We start from the raw sequence: 14,291 nt of genomic DNA, 5'->3' as shown, positions 1-14,291 counted from the left end.
GGACGCTCACCCTCTGCCACATCAGGCCGATTGCTTGGCAGCACTTGTTGGCAATTCACTGTTCAGCACAATGGACTTGACTTCAGGATTTTATAACATGCCCTTACATGAGGATGACAGGAAGTATTCAGCGTTCACTACACCTATGGGGCTTTACGAATACAACAGGCTGCCACAAGGGCTCTGTAACAGTCCAGGGAGTTTCATGAGAATGATGACTTCCATTTTTGGTGATCAAAATTATCTAAGTCTGTTATGCTATTTAGATGATATTTTGATTTTTGCTCCTGATGAAAGTTCTGCCCTTGCACGTCTTGAAATGGTGTTCAAAAGACTCCGTGCCCACAACTTGAAATTGGCACCTAAGAAATGCTACTTTTTGAGGAAGTCTGTCAAATTCCTTGGCCATATTGTTGACGAGCATGGAGTTTCGACTGACCCAGGCAAAGTTGAGAGCATGAGCAGTATGACTGTGACTGACTTGATGGACGCGGATGGAGTGACACCATCTGAGAAACGTGTGCGATCTTTTCTTGGCATGCTAAACTTTTATCAGCACTTCATCCCAGGATACTCAGCCCTTGCGAAGCCCCTGTTCTCACTGCTGGCTGGTCAGAAACAGAAGAAAGGCCGAAAACCTAGGTGTGCTGTAGTGAGCCGCAAACTAAAATCAACCGACTGGACTACTGACCATGATAGGGCATTTGCTGAACTCAAACAGGCCCTCATAGATTCCGTTGTTTTGGCCCACCCAGACTTTAGTCAACCGTTTTTGCTGTCTACGGACGCTTCGTTGGATGGCCTTGGGGCCGTTTTATCTCAAGTGTGTGAAGGTGACTCAGTGGCTAGACCAATTGCATTTGCTAGCAAGTCCTTAACTCGGTCACAGAAGAACTATCCAGCCCATCGATTAGAGTTTCTTGCACTGAAGTGGTCAGTTTGTGACAAGTTTAGCCACTGGTTGAAAGGCCACGACTTTACTGTGTGGACTGATAATAATCCATTGACTCATATTATGACTAAACCTAAACTTGACTGTTGTGAGCAGCGATGGGTGTCAAAATTAGCCAGTTACAATTTTGACATCAAATATGTGCCAGGCCCAAGAAATATTGTTGCTGACGCTCTCAGCCGTGTCCCTTTTTGCAAAAGTGTCGGTCGCAGACTGGTCAGTGAACCACTTCATGACCTCACCAGAGAAGCTGCTGTTTTGTCTGACACAGCTATTCAACAGACCTTCAGAGAGTCAACCAACCAGTTTGTAATGGCAGAGAAGCAAACACGTCTTGTAGCCACAAATTCCCAGTCCCTTCCTATGTCAGCTCAGTCTTTATCCACACAGGAAGTCTCTGCTGTTATCCAGTCACACACTGAATGGGCCTCTGGAGCAAAGACGTGTGCGACAGCCCTTGTGCGTCACCTACCCCAGCTCATTCCTGACGGTTTGCCCAGCCTGCCTGCCTTTACTGCTGGAGATCTCCGTGATGCACAATCTAGAGATAGTACGTTGTCTCGCATTCGTTTTTTTGTTGAGAGGTCTCGGAGACCATCCAGACGGGAAAGAGCACAGGAGTCGAGTCAAGTCCTGAGGCTGCTGAAACACTGGGAAAAGTTTGTTCTGAGTGATGACGTCTTGTACAGAGTGTCACGTGATCAAATTTCGAAGACAAGACGCCATCAGTTTGTTGTTCCTGATTGTCTGAAGACTAAAGTCTTGAAAGGAGTGCATGACAGTGCAGGTCATCAAGGTCAGTCAAGAACCCTGAGCATTGCCAGACAGAGATTTTTTTGGCTGCACATGGACAGAGATGTGAGAGAATACGTTCGTCATTGTCAGCGTTGTATAGTGAGCAAAATGGCCGAGCCTGTAGGAAGAGCTCCTCTTGAAAGTATTGTCACTTCCAGACCACTGCAACTTGTATGCATTGATTTCTGGTCAGCTGAAGATTCGCACAACAAATCTGTGGATGTTTTAGTAATGACCGACCATTTTACCAGACTGGCTCAGGCCTTTGCCTGCAGGGATCAATCAGCCAAACAAGTAGCGAAAGTCCTCTGGGAGAAGTATTTCTGCGTCTATGGATTCCCTGAGAGGATCCACAGTGACCAGGGTCCAAGCTTTGAAAGCGAGTTGATCGCTGAACTTCTACAGTTATCTGGTGTGCGAAAGTCCCATACTACTCCATACCACCCGATGGGAAATGGCAGCGTCGAACGTTTTAATCGAACGCTGGGCAATATGATCAGAGCTCTTCCCTCAGAATCAAAGCAAGACTGGCCCAGATGTTTACAAACTCTCACATTCATGTACAATTGCACTGCCCATGAGACAACAGGATATGCACCATTTTACCTGATGTTTGGAAGGGTGCCCCGTCTTCCAGTAGATATCCTGTTTGGAAACATCTTGACTGACCCTGATGTGACCGACTTTGGCAGGTATGTCACGAAGCTGTCTGAGGACCTTAAGGAAGCCATGCTAATTGCTCAAGAGCATGTGACAAAGGAACAGAACAGACAGGCAAGACTGTATAACAGGAAAGCGAAAGGACCGACAATTGAAATTGGAGACCGAGTGCTTGTGGCTAATAAGAAAGAGAGAGGAAAGAGAAAAGTTGCTGACTGACCGATGGAAGTCTATTGTTTACACCGTGACTGAGCTGAATCCCCAAACGCACACATATAAGATACAGGACACTGTCACAGGGCGTGAGCGGACTATCCATCGTAATCTACTTATGCTGGTGAATTTTCTTCCTATTCAAGATGTGCCACAGTCTTCTCAGTCTGGTCTCTCAATGTCCTCCGTCCAGTCCTCTGTCTCTGTCCATTCCATGGCCTCAGGTCAAGCTACGTCAGAGCACACTCAGACTCAAGTGTCCGTTCAGCAGGATGAGACTCAATGTGGAGTTGATGATGTGCACAGTCTTGTGAGCGTCCCTGAACCTGAAAATTACTCAGATATCCTGCCTGCGTCTGAGGAGAGAACCAGAGAATGGGTCAGTCACCTGAACAACACCCCAAGTCAACAGTCTCCTGAAGGAGGTGCTAGGGAGCCTCCTGCTGACTTTACTAATGACGTGTTGACTGACAAGGTCTCAGACTCACACTCTGAACTCTCTCACGCCTCACTCACTGATGACACTGTTGATAGGGATGACACCTCGACTGTTAGTGGCCATCACACAGTTTTGTCTACAGCTACTTCTGACTCTGTAAGTGACGCTGCACATACTGTTGCACCCACTGAACTGCCTGAGTCTGCACCACACCGCACTACACGTCTGGGTCGTGTCGTTCGACCAGTTAACAGGCTCCTTTACACGATAGCTGGACGAGATGTCACTAGACGACTGCGGCAGAATGTTCAGACTGTATGCAGCGCTGTACTTCAAGCTCTTAGGGCATAAGTCTCTTTGTTTTTTTCTTTTTTTTTGCAGATCTTTCTAATGTCTTTAGAAGTGCGGTACTAGGTGAACGCTTATACCTACTTCTATGTGCATTGACAGTTTTTGGGCAAGTGTAGAATGTATAAGGCATCTATAACCGGTGGTTGGTTGGAGAGTTTTTGACGTCGCTCTCTGTCCACCACATCCTTAAAGGATACTTCTAGAGTCGGTCTTCTTGTGTGTAGTCCCATGACACCAGATGAATCATAGCTATAGTTTGCGAACATGTGTATAATTTTGTCCAGAATTCAGTGGGGGTGGGTGTAACAGAGTGGAAAATGACCTCACTCAGATAAAGTGAATTCTCCCAAAATTTGTATTTTAACATGTTATTGTAATCCAATGCTTTTTGATGGTTTGTGTAAACCCCAGATGTTGTACCGCATTCACTAAGGTTAAATATGAGGCTGCGCGACTGTTGGTCTATTTACTCTCGCTTTGACACATTTTGGGCATTTGCGCTACCCGTACCTTACAGCTAGACCATCTCCGCTGGAGGTAAGCAGGCTTTGGGAGCGCTCCGTGAATAATTTGATATTTTAATAAAAGAACATGTTTTTCTTTGCAAACTAAGGGTTGGATATAAATGTATATAAGTTGTACTAACTAATGCTCTCGAAAAGTAACGATAGAAAGTGATTTGTAAGTGTTTTAACCGAGTTAAAGTATAATTTTGGCGGCAACCACGCTGCGCTGTGCGTCATGGAGAGCATTGTCCTTATTGTGGTTTTATGCTATTTTAGACTTGTATGCAGTCGCGTTGCAGCAGAAACCTCATGGATTGTTGTTTTATTTGTGAATGCAGGTACGTGGTTTATGTATAATGTAAATGTGTAAGAACTTGGTTATGAATATTGCAAGAGTCAAGAATTTCCATGTTAAAACTATACGATCACTCAGTGCGCTATGCCAGTGCTGTCTGTCCTTTTTGTTTGGTTTGTTTTGTACTTTTGTTTATACGAAGATTAATGAGTTGTGCATTTGGATTTCCATGTAAGTTTAGTATGCTATGCAACGCATGAGGTTAGCCAGGAGAAACATTGTTTGCTAGCTCATGCACGAGACAGCTAGACCATCTCCGCTGGAGACTTGTATGCAGTCGCGTTGCAGCAGAAACCTCATGGATTGTTGTTTTATTTGTGAATGCAGGCAATAAAAGCCACTGTTAGGAACCCCTGGTCTGAATCTCTATCACGAACACCTGCACAAGTGCGGGTCGTTACAGATGCCTATCATAAATTCTCCAGCACACAACTATGACACAATCTGGACGGTGTTACACAACTGCCACAAAATGACTACACAACTGGTCCAAAGGTACACAGTCATAACCTTTGATGAGCAGCTCTACTGCAAAGCAAAGATGCTTCAGTGGCATCACCAAAAAGAGTGCGAGAATATTGTTATTCTCTTGGGTGGCTTTCATGTGCAAATGAACTTTTCAAAGGTCATTGGCCAGCATCTTGCTGATTCTGGACTGAGAGACATCCTTGAGGAAAGTGGTGTGTTTGGAAAGAACACAGCTGAAAACATCATGAAGGGAGAGGGATGGAACCGTGTAGCCCGTGCACACAAACTAACCTTTGAAGCACTTTGGAGAATATTGTGGCCGAGCTTTCTGCAATGGATGGGAGATAATGACAGCACAATAGACAACAGTTGCTTTGAGTTGGCAGATGCACTGTCAGGGCACATAGGAAGTGGAGAAATGGAAGCAGCTGTGGCATGCTATGAGGAACTTGTCCTGAAAGTTGGAGAGCTTCAAGATCTCCTTGCAGAGTTTGACAAGGCCAATGAAGAGAAGCCAACCGTTATCTTCTGGAGACAGTACATGGACCTTGTGTCTATTCTCCTTGCGTTCACCCGGGCACTGAGATGTGGTGATTGGAACCTGTACATGTCAGCCTTCAAGAGCATGATGCCTTGGTTTGCTGCGTATGATCACACCCATTACACAAGATGGGGTGCTGTATTCATAGCAGACATGGAACAGCTGGCACAGACAGCACCAAAGGTCTACCAGGGCTTCCTAGATGGTGATTTTGTAGCCAAGGAGACCAAACACAGCTTCAACGAGGTGCCTTTCGACCTTTGCCTTGAACACATCAATAAAACGGGAAAGGTTGCTGGAGGATTGATAGGCATCACTAGAAATGATCCAGCAAGAAACCGTTGGTCCATCACCTACAATGAACGTGCATCGTTGGCAGAGGATACCAGATCCCTGTTTAGACTGACACATGATGACGACGATGATGAAGAGACCCACAAAGACTGCCTTCAATCAAGAATCAAAAGGGATAATAACGATGTCATTCAACTTGTTAATCAGTTCCAGAGATAGAACGTCTTCCAACAAGAACATATGTATGATTTAGTGTCCCTGACAACTGGTGATGTTGCCTCAGAAGAGATACTGAATAACCTTACACATGCTGCAGAGCCTGGCAAAAAAATAATCACTGAGTTGGTGAAAAACCGACTGGGCACAAAAAACACCGACTTCCACGACAGTCTCACCAAGAGAAAACCGAAAACATTCTCAAGCCTATACAGCACAGACACCAAGCTTGAACAACTCAGATCCAAGTGTGTGAAGCCTGACGGGGATATTTTTCGCCACATCATTGTATCCATGGAGAGTGGCAGAGAGGTCAACATGGATGAGCTTCTCCAAGAACTGTGTGCAGTCCCCCTGTCACTTGCCACAACAGATTCAGTGCTCAGGCCTACAAACAAAGCTGACTTAGCCACCATACTACAAGCTGGTGCAAAGGAAACAGAGCTCAGTCCATCTGTTATGAGAACATGCACCATCATTGATGGAATGGCCTTAGTAAGAGCCATGGGAAAACCTCAAAATGCATCAACCTTTGGGGAACATGCGGATGTGTTCACACAGAGAGTGATGTCTAATCTACATGGGAACATCACCAGAGTGGATATATAGTGTTTGATCAGTACCAACAGAACTCCATTAAGAGTGGAACAAGAACAAAACGCAGCACTACTCAGCGAAAGGTTCGCACAATTGTGAGTAGAGATGTAAAGCTACCTGCCAACTGGAATAGCTTCATTGAAATGGATGAAAACAAAGCCAACCTTACCCACTTCCTATCAACTGAGCTTGAGAATCATGTGCAGCATTATGATGAGGAAATTGTTATCAGTGGAGGGTTTGAGGATCTTCCTGAAAAAGTCACGTCAGCAGCTGGGATTGGTGTATCTCACCTACAAGCTACACATGAAGAAGCGGATACACGCATACTGCTACATGCAGCTGATGCAACAACGAAAGGGTATCAGAGGCTCATCATTCAGTGCCGAGACACAGATGTGTTGCTGTTACTTCTTGTATTTGCAAACCAACTGAGCCAAGAAATTTGGATGAAAGCAGGAACAGCTAAGAAACCACGCTACCTCAAAGTTCATGATATCAAACTGCCAAATGAGATGCTCGATGGTCTGTTGGCATTTCATGCCATCACTGGATGTGACACTACGAGCCAGTTCACCGGAATCGGAAAAAGGACAGCATGGAAAGTGTTCCAGCAGTATCCTCATCTTCTCCACAACTTTGGTGAGGATGAAGTACCAAGTCCCACTTCTCTATCCTTGGCAGAAAAGTTCGTATGTAAGCTCTATGACCTTAAGTCAACCAGCAACTCTATTCAAGAAGTTCGCTGCGCTCTCTTTCGGAAACTTAAAGCCATGTTCATACTGTAGCGAATTCGGGTCACAACGCAACGCAACGCAACCACAGGAAGTGCCGCGGCCGGGAAGCGAACCCGTATCGCCCGCACCGCAGGAGGCATCGCTAACCGTTCGACTAAAGGCTCAGACCCGCGAGCCAGCGGCCAGCGTGTCTACTAGTCCATGCACGTTACAATACTTTACCACCAACTGAAGATGCATTGTCAATGCACATCATGAAGGCCCACTACCAAACAAAGGTTTGGAAACAGTCACTAGTGACACATCCACAGCTGCCCTCACCAATCAATTGCGGCTGGCACATGATGAGTGGTATGCTGGTCCCCCAGCTTCTTACCAAGGAACCTGTACAAGCCACATGCTTACAGCTGACAGTGTGTGGATGCAAGGGAAGTGGAAGTCGGTGCAGTACCAGACATTGTCTCTGTCGCAGAAGAGGACTGTTTTGCAGTGGGGCATGTGGATGTGCCCGTGCAGCTTGGTGCAAGAACTCCAATGACATTGAAGAGACTAACGGTGAAGAAACAGATCTTGATCTGGATGTTGTGGTGCGGCCGCTCGTAAAAAGCACGTCACCAGCGAGATCTCCTGTGTGCGCTGCTCATCCCCCCACATCAGCACGTGCACTGAGGGCACATGGGCGTACAGATCGCTCATCTGTAACCAGCAAACCTAGAGTCAATAGGGCCTTCTAGGTCCTGATGGTATGTACCTGAGATTCTAGACTTACCACGTTTCCCACCTTGCTGTGCTTCCAGTTGTGCCATTCTGACCCTGTGTCTCTCCCCTCCTCAGTGTCTCCTGTGCCCCCTCGGATTCCCGGGCCTGTCTTCGGGGCCCCCCCCGAGTGTCCTCGCAGACCCCGGGATTCTAGTGCCCCACGCTGCCTTGACTACACCTCGTCTCCCGGGCTCACGCCTTAGCCTACACGCACACTAACAACACTTCCAACATTCCCATTCTGCACACATGCACTACACTTGCTTTGCACTCATACACATAGTCAGTGACACATCTCATATCCAGAATTCTAGTTGTGCCATACACGTCCCGCAAATTCCCCTCCCTGTTCCCAATAAACACGCCTATGGGCTTGAACATGCCTAACCCCCGAGTTGCTCTGGTTCCTCCCGACCCCAACACTGGATTCATGTTATTATTTTAGTTTCTATTTATGTTATATTTTGTATATATTACACTGGGAAGATGATTCTCAGTAGTAGTAATCCACATCAATATTTTGTGTTATCACGGTATATCCAAGTGTACTGTCAAAATACAACATAAAAAAGTCAAATAGCATTAGCACTAAAGGTCACCTCTAGAATTATCTAGATTCCCGCTTGGACATTACAGTATTAAAACCTGTGCAGTATTGCTCTGTATCACATTACTATGCTTTAATCTGGCACAAGTACCTTTCATACATTGGAATCATGATTCCTAAATTATGTGGGCTACTATCTCGTGTTTCCAAGCTGATAGTCACTCTAAAAACATGTTTTCTTTTAGGCGAAAATTGATTTTTTGACGGTTTTCAATGGTCTAGCTCTATTTTCTCTGACACAGTAACATACATTTAGATTCTGACACTTCTGCAGCCATCCCAATGTTGTTAGCTTTCTTTTGATACCAAGATTATGTATATGGCCCTTGTGATTGGGGAGATATTCTATATTTATTGTGGGCAAGTAATTTCAAGCAGGAAATCTGACAAATAGGCCTGAAATGGCCTGTAAAAGTCACAAAACATTTGTTTTAACACGTCGACCACCCAAGAAACATCTTGATCCCCTCTTACCAAACAAATATGTTGACATCTTCTATAGGGCCCCTCTTACCAAACAAATATGTTGACATCTTCTAGAGGTCCCCTCTTACCAAACAAATATGTTGATATCTTCTATAGATCCCCTCTTACGAAACAAATATGTTGACATCTTCTATAGATCCCCTCTTACCAAACAAATATGTTGACATCTTCTAGAGGTCCCCTCTTACCAAACAAATATGTTGACATCTTCTATAGATCCCCTCTTACCAAACAAATATGTTGACATCTTCTATAGGTCCCCTCTTACCAAACAAATATGTTGACATCTTCTAGAGGTCCCCTCTTACCAAACAAATATGCTGACATCTTCTATAGATCCCCTCTTACCAAACAAATATGTTGACATCTTCTATAGATCCCCTCTTACCAAACAAATATATTGACATCTTCTATAGGTCCCCTCTTACCAAGCAAATATGTTGACATCTTCTATAGGTCCCCTCTTACCAAGCAAATATGTTGACATCTTCCAGAGGTCCACTCTTACCAAACAAATAGAACATCTTCTATAGGTCCCCTCTTACCAAACAAATATGCTGACATCTTCTATAGGTCCCCTCTTACCAAACAAATAAAAATCTTCTATAAGTCCCCTCTTACTAAACAAATATGTTGACATCTTCTATACGTCCCCTCTTGCCAAACAAATAGAACATCTTATATAGGTCCCCTCTTACCAAACCAATATGTTGACATCTTCCAGAGGTCCCCTCTTACCAAACAAATAGAACATCTTCTATAGGTCCCCTCTTACCAAACAAATAGAACATCTTATATAGGTCCCCTCTTACCAAACAAATATGTTGACATCTTCTATAGGGCCCTTCTCACCAAACAAATATGTTGACATCTTCTATAGATCCCCTCTTACCAAACAAATATGTTGACATCTTCTATACGTCCCCTCTTACCAAACAAATATGTTGACAACTTCTATAGGTCCCCTCTTACCAAACAAATATGTTGACATCTTCTATAGGTCCCCTCTGACCAAACAAATATGTTGACATCTTCTATAGGTCCCCTCTTACCAAACAAATATGTTGACATCTTCTATACGTCCCCTCTTACCAAACAAATATGTTGACATCTTCTATAGATCCCCTCTTACCAAACAAATATGTTGACATCTTCTATAGATCCCCTCTGACCAAACAAATATGTTGACATCTTCTATACGTCCCCTCTTACCAAACAAATATGTTGACATCTTCTATAGATCCACTCTTACCAAACAAATATGTTGACATCTTCTATAGATCCCCTCTTACCAAACAAATATGTTGACATCTTCTATAGGTCCCCTCTTACCAAACAAATATGTTGACATCTTCTATAGGGCCCCTCTTACCAAACAAATATGTTGACATCTTCTATAGGTCCCCTCTTACCAAACAAATATGTTGACATCTTCTATAGATCCCCTCTTACCAAACAAATATGTTGACATCTTCTATACGTCCCCTCTTACCAAACAAATATGTTGACAACTTCTATAGGTCCCCTCTTACCAAACAAATATGTTGACATCTTCTATAGGTCCCCTCTCACCAAACAAATATGTTGACATCTTCTAGAGGTCCCCTCTTACCAAACAAATATGTTGACATCTTCTATAGGTCCCCTCTTACCAAACAAATATGTTGACATCTTCTATAGATCCCCTCTTACCAAAAAAATAGAACATCTTCTATAGGTCCCCTCTTACCAAACAAATAGAACATCTTCTATAGGTCTCCTCTGACCAAACAAATAGAACATCTTCTATAGATCCCCTCTTACCAAATAAATAGAACATCTTCTATAGGTGTCCTCTTACCAAACAAATATGTTGACAGCTTCTATAGGTCCCCTCTTACCAAACAAATATGTTGACATCTTCTATAGGCCCCCTCTTACCAAACAAATATGTTGACATCTTCTATAGATCCCCTCTTACCAAACAAATATGTTGACAGCTTCTATAGGTCCCCTCTTACCAAACAAATATGTTGACATCTTCTATAGATCCCCTCTTACCAAACAAATAGAACATCTTCTATAGGTCCCCTCTTACCAAACAAATAGAACATCTTCTATAGGTCCCCTCTTACCAAACAAATAGAACATCTTCTATAGATCCCCTCTTACCAAACAAATAGAACATCTTCTATAGGTCCCCTCTTACCAAACAAATAGAACATCTTCTATAGGTCCCCTCTTACCAAACAAATAGAACATCTTCTATAGGTCCCCTCTTACCAAATAAATATGTTGACAGCTTCTATAGGTCCCCTCTTACCAAACAAATATGTTGACATCTTCTATAGGTCCCCTCTTACCAAACAAATATGTTGACATCTTCTATAGATCCCCTCTTACCAAACAAATATGTTGACATCTTCTATAGGTCCCCTCTGACCAAACAAATATGTTGACATCTTCTATAGGTCCCCTCTTACCAAACAAATATGTTGACATCTTCTATACGTCCCCTCTTACCAAACAAATATGTTGACATCTTCTATAGATCCCCTCTTACCAAACAAATATGTTGACATCTTCTATAGATCCCCTCTGACCAAACAAATATGTTGACATCTTCTATACGTCCCCTCTTACCAAACAAATATGTTGACATCTTCTATAGATCCACTCTTACCAAACAAATATGTTGACATCTTCTATAGATCCCCTCTTACCAAACAAATATGTTGACATCTTCTATAGGTCCCCTCTTACCAAACAAATATGTTGACATCTTCTATAGGGCCCCTCTTACCAAACAAATATGTTGACATCTTCTATAGGTCCCCTCTTACCAAACAAATATGTTGACATCTTCTATAGATCCCCTCTTACCAAACAAATATGTTGACATCTTCTATACGTCCCCTCTTACCAAACAAATATGTTGACAACTTCTATAGGTCCCCTCTTACCAAACAAATATGTTGACATCTTCTATAGGTCCCCTCTCACCAAACAAATATGTTGACATCTTCTAGAGGTCCCCTCTTACCAAACAAATATGTTGACATCTTCTATAGGTCCCCTCTTACCAAACAAATATGTTGACATCTTCTATAGATCCCCTCTTACCAAAAAAATAGAACATCTTCTATAGGTCCCCTCTTACCAAACAAATAGAACATCTTCTATAGGTCTCCTCTGACCAAACAAATAGAACATCTTCTATAGATCCCCTCTTACCAAATAAATAGAACATCTTCTATAGGTGTCCTCTTACCAAACAAATATGTTGACAGCTTCTATAGGTCCCCTCTTACCAAACAAATATGTTGACATCTTCTATAGGCCCCCTCTTACCAAACAAATATGTTGACATCTTCTATAGATCCCCTCTTACCAAACAAATATGTTGACATCTTCTATAGATCCCCTCTGACCAAACAAATATGTTGACATCTTCTATACGTCCCCTCTTACCAAACAAATATGTTGACATCTTCTATAGATCCACTCTTACCAAACAAATATGTTGACATCTTCTATAGATCCCCTCTTACCAAACAAATATGTTGACATCTTCTATAGGTCCCCTCTTACCAAACAAATATGTTGACATCTTCTATAGGGCCCCTCTTACCAAACAAATATGTTGACATCTTCTATAGGTCCCCTCTTACCAAACAAATATGTTGACATCTTCTATAGATCCCCTCTTACCAAACAAATATGTTGACATCTTCTATACGTCCCCTCTTACCAAACAAATATGTTGACAACTTCTATAGGTCCCCTCTTACCAAACAAATATGTTGACATCTTCTATAGGTCCCCTCTCACCAAACAAATATGTTGACATCTTCTAGAGGTCCCCTCTTACCAAACAAATATGTTGACATCTTCTATAGGTCCCCTCTTACCAAACAAATATGTTGACATCTTCTATAGATCCCCTCTTACCAAAAAAATAGAACATCTTCTATAGGTCCCCTCTTACCAAACAAATAGAACATCTTCTATAGGTCTCCTCTGACCAAACAAATAGAACATCTTCTATAGATCCCCTCTTACCAAATAAATAGAACATCTTCTATAGGTGTCCTCTTACCAAACAAATATGTTGACAGCTTCTATAGGTCCCCTCTTACCAAACAAATATGTTGACATCTTCTATAGGCCCCCTCTTACCAAACAAATATGTTGACATCTTCTATAGATCCCCTCTTACCAAACAAATATGTTGACAGCTTCTATAGGTCCCCTCTTACCAAACAAATATGTTGACATCTTCTATAGATCCCCTCTTACCAAACAAATAGAACATCTTCTATAGGTCCCCTCTTACCAAACAAATAGAACATCTTCTATAGGTCCCCTCTTACCAAACAAATAGAACATCTTCTATAGGTCCCCTCTTACCAAACAAATAGAACATCTTCTATAGGTCCCCTCTTACCAAACAAATATGTTGACAGCTTCTATAGGTCCCCTCTTACCAAACAAATATGTTGACATCTTCTATAGGTCCCCTCTTACCAAACAAATATGTTGACATCTTCTATAGATCCGCTCTTACCAAACAAATATGTTGACATCTTCTATAGGTCCCCTCTGACCAAACAAATATGTTGACATCTTCTATACGTCCCCTCTTACCAAACAAATATGTTGACATCTTCTATAGGTCCCCTCTTACCAAACAAATATGTTGCAATCTTCTATAGGGCCCCTCTTACCAAACAAATATGTTGACATCTTCTAGAGGTCCCCTCTTACCAAACAAATATGTTGACATCTTCTATAGATCCCCTCTTACCCAACAAATATGTTGACATCTTCTATGCGTCCCCTCTTACCAAACAAATATGTTGACATCTTCTATAGGTCCCCTCTTACCAAACAAATATGTTGACATCTTCTATAGATCCCCTCTTACGAAACAAATATGTTGACATCTTCTATACGTCCCCTCTTACCAAACAAATATGTTGACATCTTCTATAGATCCCCTCTTACCAAACAAATATGTTGACATCTTCTATACGTCCCCTCTTACCAAACAAATATGTTGACATCTTCTATACGTCCCCTCTTACCAAACAAATATGTTGACATCTTCTATAGGTCCCCTCTTACCAAACAAATATGTTGACATCTTCTATAGATCCCCTCTTACCAAACAAATATGTTGACATCTTCTATAGGTCCCCTCTGACCAAACAAATATGTTGACATCTTCTATAGGTCCCCTCTTACCAAACAAATATGTTGACATCTTCTATACGTCCCCTCTTACCAAACAAATATGTTGACATCTTCTATAGATCCCCTCTTACCAAACAAAT

Source organism: Lampris incognitus, chromosome 2 (assembly GCF_029633865.1).
Source record: "Lampris incognitus isolate fLamInc1 chromosome 2, fLamInc1.hap2, whole genome shotgun sequence".
Lineage (NCBI taxonomy): Eukaryota > Metazoa > Chordata > Actinopteri > Lampriformes > Lampridae > Lampris > Lampris incognitus.
This window is presented reverse-complemented; position numbering follows the sequence as displayed.